This window comes from Garra rufa, chromosome 1, assembly GCF_049309525.1.
Source record: "Garra rufa chromosome 1, GarRuf1.0, whole genome shotgun sequence".
NCBI lineage: Eukaryota > Metazoa > Chordata > Actinopteri > Cypriniformes > Cyprinidae > Garra > Garra rufa.
The window spans coordinates 65,763,460-65,781,613 of NC_133361.1; the positions used below are offsets into that span (position 1 = coordinate 65,763,460).

At 39.1% G+C, this 18,154-nt stretch overlaps 16 non-coding genes and 1 pseudogene across 16 annotated transcripts; all 17 read left to right on the forward strand.

The window, feature by feature from the left end:
• The window catches only part of LOC141318658 (uncharacterized), a 530,387-nt pseudogene that overhangs the window by 246,823 nt on the left and 265,410 nt on the right, over positions 1-18,154 (forward strand).
• On the forward strand, positions 60-178 carry LOC141318202 (5S ribosomal RNA). The gene has a single exon (XR_012352532.1). It is a non-coding gene; the product is annotated as a 5S ribosomal RNA (ribosomal RNA).
• On the forward strand, positions 932-1,050 carry LOC141298497 (5S ribosomal RNA). The gene has a single exon (XR_012341601.1). It is a non-coding gene; the product is annotated as a 5S ribosomal RNA (ribosomal RNA).
• On the forward strand, positions 1,135-1,253 carry LOC141298509 (5S ribosomal RNA). Its single transcript, XR_012341602.1, has one exon. It is a non-coding gene; the product is annotated as a 5S ribosomal RNA (ribosomal RNA).
• Positions 2,007-2,125, forward strand: LOC141318203 (5S ribosomal RNA). The gene has a single exon (XR_012352533.1). It is a non-coding gene; the product is annotated as a 5S ribosomal RNA (ribosomal RNA).
• Positions 2,879-2,997, forward strand: LOC141298531 (5S ribosomal RNA). The gene has a single exon (XR_012341604.1). It is a non-coding gene; the product is annotated as a 5S ribosomal RNA (ribosomal RNA).
• Positions 3,751-3,869, forward strand: LOC141298542 (5S ribosomal RNA). The gene has a single exon (XR_012341605.1). It is a non-coding gene; the product is annotated as a 5S ribosomal RNA (ribosomal RNA).
• Positions 4,623-4,741, forward strand: LOC141298553 (5S ribosomal RNA). Its single transcript, XR_012341606.1, has one exon. It is a non-coding gene; the product is annotated as a 5S ribosomal RNA (ribosomal RNA).
• LOC141298564 (5S ribosomal RNA) lies at positions 5,495-5,613 on the forward strand. The gene has a single exon (XR_012341607.1). It is a non-coding gene; the product is annotated as a 5S ribosomal RNA (ribosomal RNA).
• On the forward strand, positions 6,367-6,485 carry LOC141298575 (5S ribosomal RNA). The gene has a single exon (XR_012341608.1). It is a non-coding gene; the product is annotated as a 5S ribosomal RNA (ribosomal RNA).
• LOC141298586 (5S ribosomal RNA) lies at positions 6,570-6,688 on the forward strand. Its single transcript, XR_012341609.1, has one exon. It is a non-coding gene; the product is annotated as a 5S ribosomal RNA (ribosomal RNA).
• Positions 7,442-7,560, forward strand: LOC141317961 (5S ribosomal RNA). The gene has a single exon (XR_012352306.1). It is a non-coding gene; the product is annotated as a 5S ribosomal RNA (ribosomal RNA).
• LOC141298597 (5S ribosomal RNA) lies at positions 8,314-8,432 on the forward strand. The gene has a single exon (XR_012341610.1). It is a non-coding gene; the product is annotated as a 5S ribosomal RNA (ribosomal RNA).
• On the forward strand, positions 8,517-8,635 carry LOC141298608 (5S ribosomal RNA). The gene has a single exon (XR_012341611.1). It is a non-coding gene; the product is annotated as a 5S ribosomal RNA (ribosomal RNA).
• On the forward strand, positions 9,389-9,507 carry LOC141298619 (5S ribosomal RNA). Its single transcript, XR_012341612.1, has one exon. It is a non-coding gene; the product is annotated as a 5S ribosomal RNA (ribosomal RNA).
• Positions 10,261-10,379, forward strand: LOC141317558 (5S ribosomal RNA). Its single transcript, XR_012351930.1, has one exon. It is a non-coding gene; the product is annotated as a 5S ribosomal RNA (ribosomal RNA).
• LOC141319145 (5S ribosomal RNA) lies at positions 10,464-10,582 on the forward strand. Its single transcript, XR_012353418.1, has one exon. It is a non-coding gene; the product is annotated as a 5S ribosomal RNA (ribosomal RNA).

The window sequence follows — 18,154 nt, forward strand, 5'->3', positions numbered from 1 at the left end:
AATATGCTGGCTTTTACGGAGGCTGATCTTTAAATAGCCCACTTTTTGGAGCAGCCCTCGCTTACGGCCATACCGCGCTGAGAGCGCCCGATCTCGTCTGATCTCGGAAGCTAAGCATCGTCGGGCCTGCTTAGTACTTGGATGGGAGACCGCCTGGGAATACCAGGTGCTGTAAGCTTTTGCCTTTTCTTCACTATTTATATAATATGCTGGCTTTTAGAAAGACGTGTTTTACCGCTCTATTTATTACAATCATTTAAATGTATTATAGAGTTTTAAGTGTTTTACATGTTTTTTAGGCCATTTTATTACTCTTAACATTTTAAGTGAGTGTGCGTCTTTAAAAAATGGATGGTTGGCCTGCCATGTGACTAGACACATGACAGGAAGCAGGAAGTACAACTGTATAAGAGAGCAGCATGACAAACAAAGGACAGTCACCAAACTGTTGGATTGAGGAGTTGCTAATTTTAGAGCTCACCTTTCCATTCACCACCTGCAAACTTTGGATTACACTTTCTGTGGATTGTATATACACCGGTGGACACTCACATTGGACTTATCAACACACTGGGATTCTTGGACTGTTTTTAGGGTATGGACAAATGAACTGTATTCTTTTAACAGCGTTTACCTCGTTTTATCGTGTTGTTTTAAAGTCTTTTATGTGAACCTTGTAAATAAACCAAATCTATTTAAACCAATCTTCTTTTATGTCTCATTCTTTTAACCACTAGTCATCTCTCACAGTTAAATCTGACCCCATTTTAGTCTTGTAACTCGGCTGATAAGGCCGATTGTTACACTTGGATGGGAGACCGCCTGGGATTACCAGGTGCTGTAAGCTTTTGCCTTTTCTTCACTATTTATATAATATGCTGGCTTTTACGGAGGCTGATCTTTAAATAGCCCACTTTTTGGAGCAGCCCTCGCTTACGGCCATACCGCGCTGAGAGCGCCCGATCTCGTCTGATCTCGGAAGCTAAGCAGCGTCGGGCCTGCTTAGTACTTGGATGGGAGACCGCCTGGGAATACCAGGTGCTGTAAGCTTTTGCCTTTTCTTCACTATTTATATAATATGCTGGCTTTTACGGAGGCTGATCTTTAAATAGCCCACTTTTTGGAGCAGCCCTCGCTTACGGCCATACCGCGCTGAGAGCGCCCGATCTCGTCTGATCTCGGAAGCTAAGCAGCGTCGGGCCTGCTTAGTACTTGGATGGGAGACCGCCTGGGAATACCAGGTGCTGTAAGCTTTTGCCTTTTCTTCACTATTTATATAATATGCTGGCTTTTAGAAAGACGTGTTTTACCGCTCTATTTATTACAATCATTTAAATGTATTATAGAGTTTTAAGTGTTTTACATGTTTTTTAGGCCATTTTATTACTCTTAACATTTTAAGTGAGTGTGTGTCTTTAAAAAATGGATGGTTGGCCTGCCATGTGACTAGACACATGACAGGAAGCAGGAAGTACAACTGTATAAGAGAGCAGCATGACAAACAAAGGACAGTCACCAAACTGTTGGATTGAGGAGTTGCTAATTTTAGAGCTCACCTTTCCATTCACCACCTGCAAACTTTGGATTACACTTTCTGTGGATTGTATATACACCGGTGGACACTCACATTGGACTTATCAACACACTGGGATTCTTGGACTGTTTTTAGGGTATGGACAAATGAACTGTATTCTTTTAACAGCGTTTACCTCGTTTTATCGTGTTGTTTTAAAGTCTTTTATGTGAACCTTGTAAATAAACCAAATCTATTTAAACCAATCTTCTTTTATGTCTCATTCTTTTAACCACTAGTCATCTCTCACAGTTAAATCTGACCCCATTTTAGTCTTGTAACTCGGCTGATAAGGCCGATTGTTACACTTGGATGGGAGACCGCCTGGGATTACCAGGTGCTGTAAGCTTTTGCCTTTTCTTCACTATTTATATAATATGCTGGCTTTTACGGAGGCTGATCTTTAAATAGCCCACTTTTTGGAGCAGCCCTCGCTTACGGCCATACCGCGCTGAGAGCGCCCGATCTCGTCTGATCTCGGAAGCTAAGCATCGTCGGGCCTGCTTAGTACTTGGATGGGAGACCGCCTGGGAATACCAGGTGCTGTAAGCTTTTGCCTTTTCTTCACTATTTATATAATATGCTGGCTTTTAGAAAGACGTGTTTTACCGCTCTATTTATTACAATCATTTAAATGTATTATAGAGTTTTAAGTGTTTTACATGTTTTTTAGGCCATTTTATTACTCTTAACATTTTAAGTGAGTGTGCGTCTTTAAAAAATGGATGGTTGGCCTGCCATGTGACTAGACACATGACAGGAAGCAGGAAGTACAACTGTATAAGAGAGCAGCATGACAAACAAAGGACAGTCACCAAACTGTTGGATTGAGGAGTTGCTAATTTTAGAGCTCACCTTTCCATTCACCACCTGCAAACTTTGGATTACACTTTCTGTGGATTGTATATACACCGGTGGACACTCACATTGGACTTATCAACACACTGGGATTCTTGGACTGTTTTTAGGGTATGGACAAATGAACTGTATTCTTTTAACAGCGTTTACCTCGTTTTATCGTGTTGTTTTAAAGTCTTTTATGTGAACCTTGTAAATAAACCAAATCTATTTAAACCAATCTTCTTTTATGTCTCATTCTTTTAACCACTAGTCATCTCTCACAGTTAAATCTGACCCCATTTTAGTCTTGTAACTCGGCTGATAAGGCCGATTGTTACACTTGGATGGGAGACCGCCTGGGATTACCAGGTGCTGTAAGCTTTTGCCTTTTCTTCACTATTTATATAATATGCTGGCTTTTACGGAGGCTGATCTTTAAATAGCCCACTTTTTGGAGCAGCCCTCGCTTACGGCCATACCGCGCTGAGAGCGCCCGATCTCGTCTGATCTCGGAAGCTAAGCAGCGTCGGGCCTGCTTAGTACTTGGATGGGAGACCGCCTGGGAATACCAGGTGCTGTAAGCTTTTGCCTTTTCTTCACTATTTATATAATATGCTGGCTTTTAGAAAGACGTGTTTTACCGCTCTATTTATTACAATCATTTAAATGTATTATAGAGTTTTAAGTGTTTTACATGTTTTTTAGGCCATTTTATTACTCTTAACATTTTAAGTGAGTGTGCGTCTTTAAAAAATGGATGGTTGGCCTGCCATGTGACTAGACACATGACAGGAAGCAGGAAGTACAACTGTATAAGAGAGCAGCATGACAAACAAAGGACAGTCACCAAACTGTTGGATTGAGGAGTTGCTAATTTTAGAGCTCACCTTTCCATTCACCACCTGCAAACTTTGGATTACACTTTCTGTGGATTGTATATACACCGGTGGACACTCACATTGGACTTATCAACACACTGGGATTCTTGGACTGTTTTTAGGGTATGGACAAATGAACTGTATTCTTTTAACAGCGTTTACCTCGTTTTATCGTGTTGTTTTAAAGTCTTTTATGTGAACCTTGTAAATAAACCAAATCTATTTAAACCAATCTTCTTTTATGTCTCATTCTTTTAACCACTAGTCATCTCTCACAGTTAAATCTGACCCCATTTTAGTCTTGTAACTCGGCTGATAAGGCCGATTGTTACACTTGGATGGGAGACCGCCTGGGATTACCAGGTGCTGTAAGCTTTTGCCTTTTCTTCACTATTTATATAATATGCTGGCTTTTACGGAGGCTGATCTTTAAATAGCCCACTTTTTGGAGCAGCCCTCGCTTACGGCCATACCGCGCTGAGAGCGCCCGATCTCGTCTGATCTCGGAAGCTAAGCAGCGTCGGGCCTGCTTAGTACTTGGATGGGAGACCGCCTGGGAATACCAGGTGCTGTAAGCTTTTGCCTTTTCTTCACTATTTATATAATATGCTGGCTTTTAGAAAGACGTGTTTTACCGCTCTATTTATTACAATCATTTAAATGTATTATAGAGTTTTAAGTGTTTTACATGTTTTTTAGGCCATTTTATTACTCTTAACATTTTAAGTGAGTGTGTGTCTTTAAAAAATGGATGGTTGGCCTGCCATGTGACTAGACACATGACAGGAAGCAGGAAGTACAACTGTATAAGAGAGCAGCATGACAAACAAAGGACAGTCACCAAACTGTTGGATTGAGGAGTTGCTAATTTTAGAGCTCACCTTTCCATTCACCACCTGCAAACCTTGGATTACACTTTCTGTGGATTGTATATACACCGGTGGACACTCACATTGGACTTATCAACACACTGGGATTCTTGGACTGTTTTTAGGGTATGGACAAATGAACTGTATTCTTTTAACAGCGTTTACCTCGTTTTATCGTGTTGTTTTAAAGTCTTTTATGTGAACCTTGTAAATAAACCAAATCTATTTAAACCAATCTTCTTTTATGTCTCATTCTTTTAACCACTAGTCATCTCTCACAGTTAAATCTGACCCCATTTTAGTCTTGTAACTCGGCTGATAAGGCCGATTGTTACACTTGGATGGGAGACCGCCTGGGATTACCAGGTGCTGTAAGCTTTTGCCTTTTCTTCACTATTTATATAATATGCTGGCTTTTACAGAGGCTGATCTTTAAATAGCCCACTTTTTGGAGCAGCCCTCGCTTACGGCCATACCGCGCTGAGAGCGCCCGATCTCGTCTGATCTCGGAAGCTAAGCAGCGTCGGGCCTGCTTAGTACTTGGATGGGAGACCGCCTGGGAATACCAGGTGCTGTAAGCTTTTGCCTTTTCTTCACTATTTATATAATATGCTGGCTTTTAGAAAGACGTGTTTTACCGCTCTATTTATTACAATCATTTAAATGTATTATAGAGTTTTAAGTGTTTTACATGTTTTTTAGGCCATTTTATTACTCTTAACATTTTAAGTGAGTGTGCGTCTTTAAAAAATGGATGGTTGGCCTGCCATGTGACTAGACACATGACAGGAAGCAGGAAGTACAACTGTATAAGAGAGCAGCATGACAAACAAAGGACAGTCACCAAACTGTTGGATTGAGGAGTTGCTAATTTTAGAGCTCACCTTTCCATTCACCACCTGCAAACTTTGGATTACACTTTCTGTGGATTGTATATACACCGGTGGACACTCACATTGGACTTATCAACACACTGGGATTCTTGGACTGTTTTTAGGGTATGGACAAATGAACTGTATTCTTTTAACAGCGTTTACCTCGTTTTATCGTGTTGTTTTAAAGTCTTTTATGTGAACCTTGTAAATAAACCAAATCTATTTAAACCAATCTTCTTTTATGTCTCATTCTTTTAACCACTAGTCATCTCTCACAGTTAAATCTGACCCCATTTTAGTCTTGTAACTCGGCTGATAAGGCCGATTGTTACACTTGGATGGGAGACCGCCTGGGATTACCAGGTGCTGTAAGCTTTTGCCTTTTCTTCACTATTTATATAATATGCTGGCTTTTACGGAGGCTGATCTTTAAATAGCCCACTTTTTGGAGCAGCCCTCGCTTACGGCCATACCGCGCTGAGAGCGCCCGATCTCGTCTGATCTCGGAAGCTAAGCAGCGTCGGGCCTGCTTAGTACTTGGATGGGAGACCGCCTGGGAATACCAGGTGCTGTAAGCTTTTGCCTTTTCTTCACTATTTATATAATATGCTGGCTTTTAGAAAGACGTGTTTTACCGCTCTATTTATTACAATCATTTAAATGTATTATAGAGTTTTAAGTGTTTTACATGTTTTTTAGGCCATTTTATTACTCTTAACATTTTAAGTGAGTGTGCGTCTTTAAAAAATGGATGGTTGGCCTGCCATGTGACTAGACACATGACAGGAAGCAGGAAGTACAACTGTATAAGAGAGCAGCATGACAAACAAAGGACAGTCACCAAACTGTTGGATTGAGGAGTTGCTAATTTTAGAGCTCACCTTTCCATTCACCACCTGCAAACTTTGGATTACACTTTCTGTGGATTGTATATACACCGGTGGACACTCACATTGGACTTATCAACACACTGGGATTCTTGGACTGTTTTTAGGGTATGGACAAATGAACTGTATTCTTTTAACAGCGTTTACCTCGTTTTATCGTGTTGTTTTAAAGTCTTTTATGTGAACCTTGTAAATAAACCAAATCTATTTAAACCAATCTTCTTTTATGTCTCATTCTTTTAACCACTAGTCATCTCTCACAGTTAAATCTGACCCCATTTTAGTCTTGTAACTCGGCTGATAAGGCCGATTGTTACACTTGGATGGGAGACCGCCTGGGATTACCAGGTGCTGTAAGCTTTTGCCTTTTCTTCACTATTTATATAATATGCTGGCTTTTACGGAGGCTGATCTTTAAATAGCCCACTTTTTGGAGCTGCCCTCGCTTACGGCCATACCGCGCTGAGAGCGCCCGATCTCGTCTGATCTCGGAAGCTAAGCAGCGTCGGGCCTGCTTAGTACTTGGATGGGAGACCGCCTGGGAATACCAGGTGCTGTAAGCTTTTGCCTTTTCTTCACTATTTATATAATATGCTGGCTTTTACGGAGGCTGATCTTTAAATAGCCCACTTTTTGGAGCAGCCCTCGCTTACGGCCATACCGCGCTGAGAGCGCCCGATCTCGTCTGATCTCGGAAGCTAAGCAGCGTCGGGCCTGCTTAGTACTTGGATGGGAGACCGCCTGGGAATACCAGGTGCTGTAAGCTTTTGCCTTTTCTTCACTATTTATATAATATGCTGGCTTTTAGAAAGACGTGTTTTACCGCTCTATTTATTACAATCATTTAAATGTATTATAGAGTTTTAAGTGTTTTACATGTTTTTTAGGCCATTTTATTACTCTTAACATTTTAAGTGAGTGTGTGTCTTTAAAAAATGGATGGTTGGCCTGCCATGTGACTAGACACATGACAGGAAGCAGGAAGTACAACTGTATAAGAGAGCAGCATGACAAACAAAGGACAGTCACCAAACTGTTGGATTGAGGAGTTGCTAATTTTAGAGCTCACCTTTCCATTCACCACCTGCAAACTTTGGATTACACTTTCTGTGGATTGTATATACACCGGTGGACACTCACATTGGACTTATCAACACACTGGGATTCTTGGACTGTTTTTAGGGTATGGACAAATGAACTGTATTCTTTTAACAGCGTTTACCTCGTTTTATCGTGTTGTTTTAAAGTCTTTTATGTGAACCTTGTAAATAAACCAAATCTATTTAAACCAATCTTCTTTTATGTCTCATTCTTTTAACCACTAGTCATCTCTCACAGTTAAATCTGACCCCATTTTAGTCTTGTAACTCGGCTGATAAGGCCGATTGTTACACTTGGATGGGAGACCGCCTGGGATTACCAGGTGCTGTAAGCTTTTGCCTTTTCTTCACTATTTATATAATATGCTGGCTTTTACGGAGGCTGATCTTTAAATAGCCCACTTTTTGGAGCAGCCCTCGCTTACGGCCATACCGCGCTGAGAGCGCCCGATCTCGTCTGATCTTGGAAGCTAAGCAGCGTCGGGCCTGCTTAGTACTTGGATGGGAGACCGCCTGGGAATACCAGGTGCTGTAAGCTTTTGCCTTTTCTTCACTATTTATATAATATGCTGGCTTTTAGAAAGACGTGTTTTACCGCTCTATTTATTACAATCATTTAAATGTATTATAGAGTTTTAAGTGTTTTACATGTTTTTTAGGCCATTTTATTACTCTTAACATTTTAAGTGAGTGTGTGTCTATAAAAAATGGATGGTTGGCCTGCCATGTGACTAGACACATGACAGGAAGCAGGAAGTACAACTGTATAAGAGAGCAGCATGACAAACAAAGGACAGTCACCAAACTGTTGGATTGAGGAGTTGCTAATTTTAGAGCTCACCTTTCCATTCACCACCTGCAAACTTTGGATTACACTTTCTGTGGATTGTATATACACCGGTGGACACTCACATTGGACTTATCAACACACTGGGATTCTTGGACTGTTTTTAGGGTATGGACAAATGAACTGTATTCTTTTAACAGCGTTTACCTCGTTTTATCGTGTTGTTTTAAAGTCTTTTATGTGAACCTTGTAAATAAACCAAATCTATTTAAACCAATCTTCTTTTATGTCTCATTCTTTTAACCACTAGTCATCTCTCACAGTTAAATCTGACCCCATTTTAGTCTTGTAACTCGGCTGATAAGGCCGATTGTTACACTTGGATGGGAGACCGCCTGGGAATACCAGGTGCTGTAAGCTTTTGCCTTTTCTTCACTATTTATATAATATGCTGGCTTTTACGGAGGCTGATCTTTAAATAGCCCACTTTTTGGAGCAGCCCTCGCTTACGGCCATACCGCGCTGAGAGCGCCCGATCTCGTCTGATCTCGGAAGCTAAGCAGCGTCGGGCCTGCTTAGTACTTGGATGGGAGACCGCCTGGGAATACCAGGTGCTGTAAGCTTTTGCCTTTTCTTCACTATTTATATAATATGCTGGCTTTTACGGAGGCTGATCTTTAAATAGCCCACTTTTTGGAGCAGCCCTCGCTTACGGCCATACCGCGCTGAGAGCGCCCGATCTCGTCTGATCTCGGAAGCTAAGCAGCGTCGGGCCTGCTTAGTACTTGGATGGGAGACCGCCTGGGAATACCAGGTGCTGTAAGCTTTTGCCTTTTCTTCACTATTTATATAATATGCTGGCTTTTAGAAAGACGTGTTTTACCGCTCTATTTATTACAATCATTTAAATGTATTATAGAGTTTTAAGTGTTTTACATGTTTTTTAGGCCATTTTATTACTCTTAACATTTTAAGTGAGTGTGTGTCTTTAAAAAATGGATGGTTGGCCTGCCATGTGACTAGACACATGACAGGAAGCAGGAAGTACAACTGTATAAGAGAGCAGCATGACAAACAAAGGACAGTCACCAAACTGTTGGATTGAGGAGTTGCTAATTTTAGAGCTCACCTTTCCATTCACCACCTGCAAACTTTGGATTACACTTTCTGTGGATTGTATATACACCGGTGGACACTCACATTGGACTTATCAACACACTGGGATTCTTGGACTGTTTTTAGGGTATGGACAAATGAACTGTATTCTTTTAACAGCGTTTACCTCGTTTTATCGTGTTGTTTTAAAGTCTTTTATGTGAACCTTGTAAATAAACCAAATCTATTTAAACCAATCTTCTTTTATGTCTCATTCTTTTAACCACTAGTCATCTCTCACAGTTAAATCTGACCCCATTTTAGTCTTGTAACTCGGCTGATAAGGCCGATTGTTACACTTGGATGGGAGACCGCCTGGGATTACCAGGTGCTGTAAGCTTTTGCCTTTTCTTCACTATTTATATAATATGCTGGCTTTTACGGAGGCTGATCTTTAAATAGCCCACTTTTTGGAGCAGCCCTCGCTTACGGCCATACCGCGCTGAGAGCGCCCGATCTCGTCTGATCTCGGAAGCTAAGCAGCGTCGGGCCTGCTTAGTACTTGGATGGGAGACCGCCTGGGAATACCAGGTGCTGTAAGCTTTTGCCTTTTCTTCACTATTTATATAATATGCTGGCTTTTAGAAAGACGTGTTTTACCGCTCTATTTATTACAATCATTTAAATGTATTATAGAGTTTTAAGTGTTTTACATGTTTTTTAGGCCATTTTATTACTCTTAACATTTTAAGTGAGTGTGCGTCTTTAAAAAATGGATGGTTGGCCTGCCATGTGACTAGACACATGACAGGAAGCAGGAAGTACAACTGTATAAGAGAGCAGCATGACAAACAAAGGACAGTCACCAAACTGTTGGATTGAGGAGTTGCTAATTTTAGAGCTCACCTTTCCATTCACCACCTGCAAACTTTGGATTACACTTTCTGTGGATTGTATATACACCGGTGGACACTCACATTGGACTCATCAACACACTGGGATTCTTGGACTGTTTTTAGGGTATGGACAAATGAACTGTATTCTTTTAACAGCGTTTACCTCGTTTTATCGTGTTGTTTTAAAGTCTTTTATGTGAACCTTGTAAATAAACCAAATCTATTTAAACCAATCTTCTTTTATGTCTCATTCTTTTAACCACTAGTCATCTCTCACAGTTAAATCTGACCCCATTTTAGTCTTGTAACTCGGCTGATAAGGCCGATTGTTACACTTGGATGGGAGACCGCCTGGGAATACCAGGTGCTGTAAGCTTTTGCCTTTTCTTCACTATTTATATAATATGCTGGCTTTTACGGAGGCTGATCTTTAAATAGCCCACTTTTTGGAGCAGCCCTCGCTTACGGCCATACCGCGCTGAGAGCGCCCGATCTCGTCTGATCTCGGAAGCTAAGCAGCGTCGGACCTGCTTAGTACTTGGATGGGAGACCGCCTGGGAATACCAGGTGCTGTAAGCTTTTGCCTTTTCTTCACTATTTATATAATATGCTGGCTTTTACGGAGGCTGATCTTTAAATAGCCCACTTTTCGGAGCAGCCCTCGCTTACGGCCGTACCGCGCTGAGAGCGCCTGATCTCGTCTGATCTCGGAAGCTAAGCAGCGTCGGGCCTGCTTAGTACTTGGATGGGAGACCGCCTGGGAATACCAGGAGCTGTAAGCTTTTGCCTTTTCTTCACTATTTATATAATATGCTGGCTTTTAGAAAGACGTGTTTTACCGCTCTATTTATTACAATCATTTAAATGTATTATAGAGTTTTAAGTGTTTTACATGTTTTTTAGGCCATTTTATTACTCTTAACATTTTAAGTGAGTGTGCGTCTTTAAAAAATGGATGGTTGGCCTGCCATGTGACTAGACACATGACAGGAAGCAGGAAGTACAACTGTATAAGAGAGCAGCATGACAAACAAAGGACAGTCACCAAACTGTTGGATTGAGGAGTTGCTAATTTTAGAGCTCACCTTTCCATTCACCACCTGCAAACTTTGGATTACACTTTCTGTGGATTGTATATACACCGGTGGACACTCACATTGGACTTATCAACACACTGGGATTCTTGGACTGTTTTTAGGGTATGGACAAATGAACTGTATTCTTTTAACAGCGTTTACCTCGTTTTATCGTGTTGTTTTAAAGTCTTTTATGTGAACCTTGTAAATAAACTAGGGCTGTCAATCGATTAAATTTTTTAATCGCGATTAATCGCATGGTTGTCTTGAGTTAACTCGCGATTAATCGCACATTTTTATCTGTTCTAAATGTACCTTAAATTAACACTTTTTAAAGTTTTTAATACTCTAATCAACATTGGCATGGATGCTTTAAGCAAATATGTGTTTATTATCAGTGAAACCATACTGGACATGAAGACTAACTTGTTTCAAATGTCATAGATGTTTTTCAAATAACTTGTTCATGTCTATTAGACACATGAAAAAAGAACATAGAAACACCAGGTTCCCATTACTTCTCTTTCTTTGCACTGAGCAATTTACTTACACAAGCCTGTTTACATTATTTGCAGGACAGGGCAGCTCACTTCTTCTGAACATGCAAAATCTACATTTATTATTACATTTGTTTGCCTCTCTGTGCCCACATACTGTCATTTGATGCAGCCAAGTTCTCAACAAAACTGTTTCCATTGTTTTGATGTAATATTTCTGTTATCAGACAACCAAAGTAATATGAAATAATAACTGAAAAAAAAATCCTGAATTATGATCATGATTCAATCACTGAAAAGAATCATTTACCGGCATCTGGACATAAGTCACTATTCCCTGCATTATTATCGTTGTTTTTAACTTCCTGTTTGAATGCCTTCAGGATCCTTTGACTTTTTAGGAGTTTAGCCATTTAAAGTTATGTGATCCCAAAAACCTGCTTCTTTTATGTTTAAATGTATTGTTTTGGTTATAATGTACTGATTGGAGAGCCTGGTCTCATGCAAATGCAAATGCGCACTAGCACGACTTTCTGTTTCTATTTGGCGTGCTATTAACAAGCTGAAATTAACTTTGGCGTACATATGATATGCAATTATGCATGGGTTTGACGTGCATTTAATACGCCGTTTTCGCGTGCATACTCGTATGTGGCTTTACGCATCAACCCCACAGCAACAATCCTAACGTAGCCCGACTCCGCTTGCATTCATTAAATATGGCAGAAGTGCCGGTGTACGCAAAAGGATAAAATACAGAAGTACCTGCGTACCGGCCCACTTCAAGCACTGGAATGAACATAACATCTGTTTTAACTGAAAGCGCTGCTCCACTGCCGCTCGCTGAACAGAGCAGACGCAGATATGAAGAGAGGGAGGTGCGCGCGCATTCATTGGGAGACCTCGCGCACGTTCAGCAAAACCGAAGAGCCTCAGAAACTATATTAGGTTTGTCCAATTATGTGTTTATGTATTGTTGCTAGACACTTTTTGCTAGGTTGGCAGCACTGCATCCATTTCTTTAACTATGGGCTAGGTAGTGGGTCAAACAGAAAAGCGCGCTGCGTTAATCGCGCGTTAATAAAATTAGTGCCGTTAAAATGAATTTGCGTTAACGCGCGATTAACGCGTTAATTTTGACAGCCCTAAAATAAACCAAATCTATTTAAACCAATCTTCTTTTATGTCTCATTCTTTTAACCACTAGTCATCTCTCACAGTTAAATCTGACCCCATTTTAGTCTTGTAACTCGGCTGATAAGGCCGATTGTTACACTTGGATGGGAGACCGCCTGGGATTACCAGGTGCTGTAAGCTTTTGCCTTTTCTTCACTATTTATATAATATGCTGGCTTTTACGGAGGCTGATCTTTAAATAGCCCACTTTTTGGAGCAGCCCTCGCTTACGGCCATACCGCCACCTGAGAGCGCTAGAGAGCAACAGGAAGTGGTTGGCAGCAGTTTGGAGAGGAAGGCTCTCCTCCATTTTGTTTATTTTTCTTTTGTTTTTTGTTTTTTTTACTTCAAGTTAGTTTTTTGTGCTTTTTGATAGTTTTAAATCACCCAACAGCAGCATCTCTGCTGGCTGGAGGGTGGTTAACCTTTTTTTGCTTTTTTTGCTTAAAAATGGACGGATTAATGGATAATGACACAAGACCGGCTGGAGGAACACGAATGGTAAATGACACTGGACTGGGCGGAGAGACATGCATGGCAAACAACACTGGACTGGACTATCAACAACGAGCAAGATACAGGAAAAAACAAGATGCAAGAGACAACCCAAGTGGAAAGAAATATTTGAAGGAGGCAACAGTGATTGTGAATGTGGAACACGTAAATGAGGTGAGAGCTGTGGATATTATTAAAGCAGTGACGGACAAGTGTGGAAATGGAAAAATTCTGGCGTTAAGGCCAAGACAAGGAAAAGAGTTTGAATTAACAATGGAAAAGGAGGAATCGTGTGAGGATTTAATCGATGGACTGACAATTAAAGGGGTGAACTGTGAGATTAAAAAACTGCAAAATAGAGAATACGTTGTTTCCTTCATGCACCTGCCCGTCTACCTGGATGACACTGAAATTATTGGAAAATTGGAGGGATGGGGAGTTAAACCCCTTTCAAAAATTAAAAGAAGATGCTACCCGGGCACTGAAATCGAGGATGGAACAAGGTTCCTAAAAGTAAGGTTCCCCAAAGAAGTAGCATCATTGCCTTACAGCACGAGGCTGGAAACGGCAGAAGGGTTGCAGTATTTTAGGGTGATGCACAGCCACCAGGTGAAGACCTGTAGACTGTGCATGAGCCCAGACCACCTGCTAAAAGAGTGCCCTGAGTTTACATGCTACAAGTGCGATGAAAGGGGACATTTCGCAAGAGACTGTAACGCAGTCAGGTGCCCGGAGTGTCAGCAAATTTTAAATAAGTGTGAGTGTTGGATGGAGGAAGAGGAAGGAGGCACGGAAAGTCAGGTGGACGGACAGGTGCGTGAAGGAAACAACGAGGAGGAAGGAGAAACTGGCGAAACACAAGAGGAAGGATTACAACAAAAAGAAACAGAAGGAGCAACAGGCAACCGAGAGGAAGGAGAAGAAGAAAATGGGAACGATGAACTTAAGGAACATACAACACAACAAGACACCCACTGGACAGAAATGGAAACATTGGACACTTCTAAAAGTTTTCTGGACGACGTAGAGAGAGATGGACAAAGAATGGGAAATCAAAACAAAGAAACAGACAATGGAGAGCAAGCAAAGATGGACAACATGGGAAAAGACAGAGAGGGGAGAGGACTAATTAGAAGGAGAGCCTTAAAGGTAAAACCAAATGTGGGAAATGCAAGAAAAAAAATCATGACAAGTGTAAACAGATATGAAGTGTTAAGTGGGCTGGAGGGAGAAGATGGAGTATAATGTTTTCTAGATATTTGTTTTTATTTCTTTTAATGGTCTTAAGTTGTGTTACTTTTAATGCAAGGGGATTGATGGACATGGGAAAATTTGAAAGACTGAAAGAAAAATGCAAAGGAAAACATGTTATCGCTTTGCAAGAAACAAACTGGAAAGAGAGTGTGATGATAGACTATAAAAAGAAATGGGAAGGAGATATTTTATACAACAATGGGGATGGAAGGCTTGGAAGAGGTGTAGCGTTTTTAATGAGAAAAGATGTGTTTAATGCAAGCAAAGTAGTGTATAAAGATAAGATAGGGAAATGTATGGTAGTAGAAGTAAATTATGAAGGACGTGGAATTATTTTAGCGAATGTACATGCACCAACAGAGGAGAAAGAAAAGAAAGTTTTTTTTAATGTTTTAAGGAGCATTACAAAGAAATATAAAGAAACAATTATGATGGGGGATTTTAATACTGTTTTTAGCAAACAGGATATGGCGGAGGGAATGGTTTTTAAATCAGACACAGGGAGAAAAGAATTAAACGAATTGATGAGAGAAAATAATTTAATAGATGTGTGGAGAGAAAGGAACGAAAAGAAAAAAGAATTCTCAAGAAGACAAATAGTGGGGAGTTTTGTATGCCAAACTAGAATTGACTTTGTTTTATGCACGAGAAATGTGGAGAATTTTATTGAGAAGATTAAATATGAAGAAACCAGTTTTAGCGATCACAAGATTTTATCCTTTAGTTTGGACTGGAGGAAAATGCAAAGAGGGCCGGGAGTATGGATTTTAAATACACAGATTTTAAAGAATGAAGATTATGTTTCAAAGGTTAAAGAAATTATAGAAAAAGAAAAGGAATATGGAATATTTGAAGAGGATAGGAGATTATGGTGGGAGAACGTGAAATTTTTAATCAAAAAATTTTCGATCAAATATTGTAGTTTAAAACAGAAATGCAAAAGATACGAAGAAAATAGAATGAAAGAAAGTTTAGAAAAGGAATTGAATAAAGAAAATAAAGACATACAAAAGATAAAGGAAATAGAGGGAAAACTGAAAGAAATAGAAGAAAAACAATATGAGGGGGCAAGGCTAAGAAGCAAAGCAAAATATGTGGTGGAAGGAGAAAAATGTACAAAGTTCTTCTTTGACTTGGAAAAAAAGAGAGGGAAAGCTGAAACGATAAAAGAAATAAGAGGGAAAAACGGAGAACTTATAGAAGAGAATAAAAAGATATTGGAGGAAATAAGGAATTTTTATGAGGATCTGTTTAGTGCAAGGGGGGTGGAAGAGGAGAAAAAAAAGGAACTATTGAGTCAGATAAAAGCAAAAGTAAGTGAGGAAGATAAAAAAGAATGTGACCAAGAAATTAGAGAAGAGGAGATTGAAATAGCAATAAATCAACTAAATAAAAAGAAAAGTCCAGGAATAGATGGTTTGGGAACTGAATTTTATGTCTGTTTTAAAGAGGTTTTAATAAAGATCTTAAATGAGGTTTTTAAAGAAATTTTTGAAAAGGAAGAAATTAATGAAAGAACAAGGATAGGGTTAATGAAACTGATATATAAAAGGAAAGGAGAAAAAGTAGATTTAAAAAACTACAGACCAATCACAATGTTGAATACGGATCTTAAAATTTTAGCGAAGGTTTTAGCAAACAGACTAAAAGAAGTAATGCCGAGTATAATTCAAACAAATCAAGCATATGGGGTAAAAGGGAGAGATATAGCTGATATAACGATAAGTATAAGAGATGCCATATGGTATATGAAAGAAAAAAATGAAGATGGATATATTCTTAGTTTAGATTTTGAAAAAGCGTTTGATAGGGTTGAGCACGGGTATTTATTTGAGGTTTTAAGGAGATTTGGTTTTGGGGAGAATTTTATTAAATGGATTGGAATTTTATATAAGGGTGCACTAACTAGGATTAAATGTAATGGTTTTTTAACGGATTGTTTTAAAATAACACGATCAATTAGACAAGGTTGTCCGCTCTCAGCGTTATTGTATTCACTTGTATCTGAACCTTTGGGACTTGCTATAAGACAAAATGAAAGAATAAGAGGGATAGAAATTGAGGGAAATAAGGCGGAGGGGAAAATTTTTCAATATGCTGATGATACAACGATAATTGTAAAGGGAAAGGGAAGTGTTAAAGAAGTTATGAAGGTTGTAAAAGAATACTGCGGTGGTTCTGGAAGTAAAATAAATGAGGACAAAACGATATATATGAGATTTGGCAAAGCTATGGCTTTAACGGATTGTTTTAATTTTAAGGAAGTGGAAGAAATGAGGATTTTAGGAGTTTTAATGGGGAGGAATGAGAGGAAAGTAAGAGATGAAATGTGGGAGCAACTAATAGCAGATATAGAGAGAAGGTTAAATTTTTGGAGATTGAGAACACTAAATTTGAAGGGGAAGGTTTTAATATTGAATGTTTTAATGGTTTCTAAACTTTGGTATGTTTTATATGTTTCTGAAATGCCTTTATGGACAGAACAGAGGTTGAAGAAATGTTTTCTTGACTTTTTATGGGAGGGGAAACCAGCAAGGATTGCATATAACACGATTTTAGGGGCGGTAGAGAAGGGAGGTTTGGGGCTAATGGATGTGGAACAGCGAAAAAACGCTCTGAGAGTAAAAATTGTTAAGAAATACCTGCAACAAAACAACAAAACTGAGTGGAAAAAAACAATGAAATACTTTTTAAACAAATGTGGGGATTTTAATATGGGGGATGGAATTCTGTGGATGAAAACGAAAATGTGGATGACGGAAGGATTACCTGGGTTTTTCAGAGAAATTTTTAGTGCCTGGGGAAAATTTTTAACAAAAATTGAATGGGATCCGCATGGAAGAGAGAGCATTTTAAATCAACCTCTGTTCTTAAATAACAAAATTTTGAAACAAGGGAAAGAAATGTTTTTTAAAAAATGGATGGAAGTGGGGATAACGAGAGTGAGAGATGTTTTGTATGAGTTTAAAGAGGGTTTTTTACCGACGCAATATATTGTGGACACAATGGAAATGGCAAAAGAAGAATATGGTAATCAAGAAATAACAAACAAATACGAAGCCATCAAGAACGCAATACCAAAAGAGTGGATTAAGAGAATACATTGCATGGAGGAAGAGCCAAAGGAGAAATTTATTTATGTGAAACTGGGGGAAAAACTGTGTGATTTTAAAGAATGTACTGTAAAAACTTTTTATTGTGTGTTTAGAGATGATGTTTTTAAAGAGCCGATTGTTAATAAGTACTGGGTGGAAAAATTCAAAGATTTAAAAAAAGAGTGTATATGGAGAAATTTAAGGGGACGATGTGTGGAAACAAAATTGGAATGTTTGGAGTATTTTATAAGACATAAAGTGGTTTTTACTGATTTTATTTTAAACAAAATTGGTCTAGAACAAAATGTTATGTGTAAAGTGTGTCAAGAAAAGGAAGAGGGGTTTTTACATATGTTTTTATATTGTAAAGAATTGGAGGGGTTCTTAAGGAAATGTAAATGTGTTATTGAAGCTTTAACTGTGGAGTGGGATGAAAACATAATGGAATGGAACAGAGTGGTGATGTTTGGCTGGGAAAAGAAGTGCCAAAACAAAAAGTTTATAAATCTGTGGGTAATGTTAATGAAAAGTGCAATATGGGAGAGAAGAACTGTGGCTAAAAAAGAAAAAATTGTTTTGGATGTTTGGACGGTTTTTAAAAGAAAAACTGAAATATATATAGAAAGACTGTATGTGTATTTTAAAAGTGAAAATATGTTGGATGCATTTTATGTTGTTTTTACATCAAATGTTTATCGTGTCTTAAAAGATTTTATGTTGAAGCTTCCTGAGAACGAAGGATTTTTGTAAGTTGTGTATAC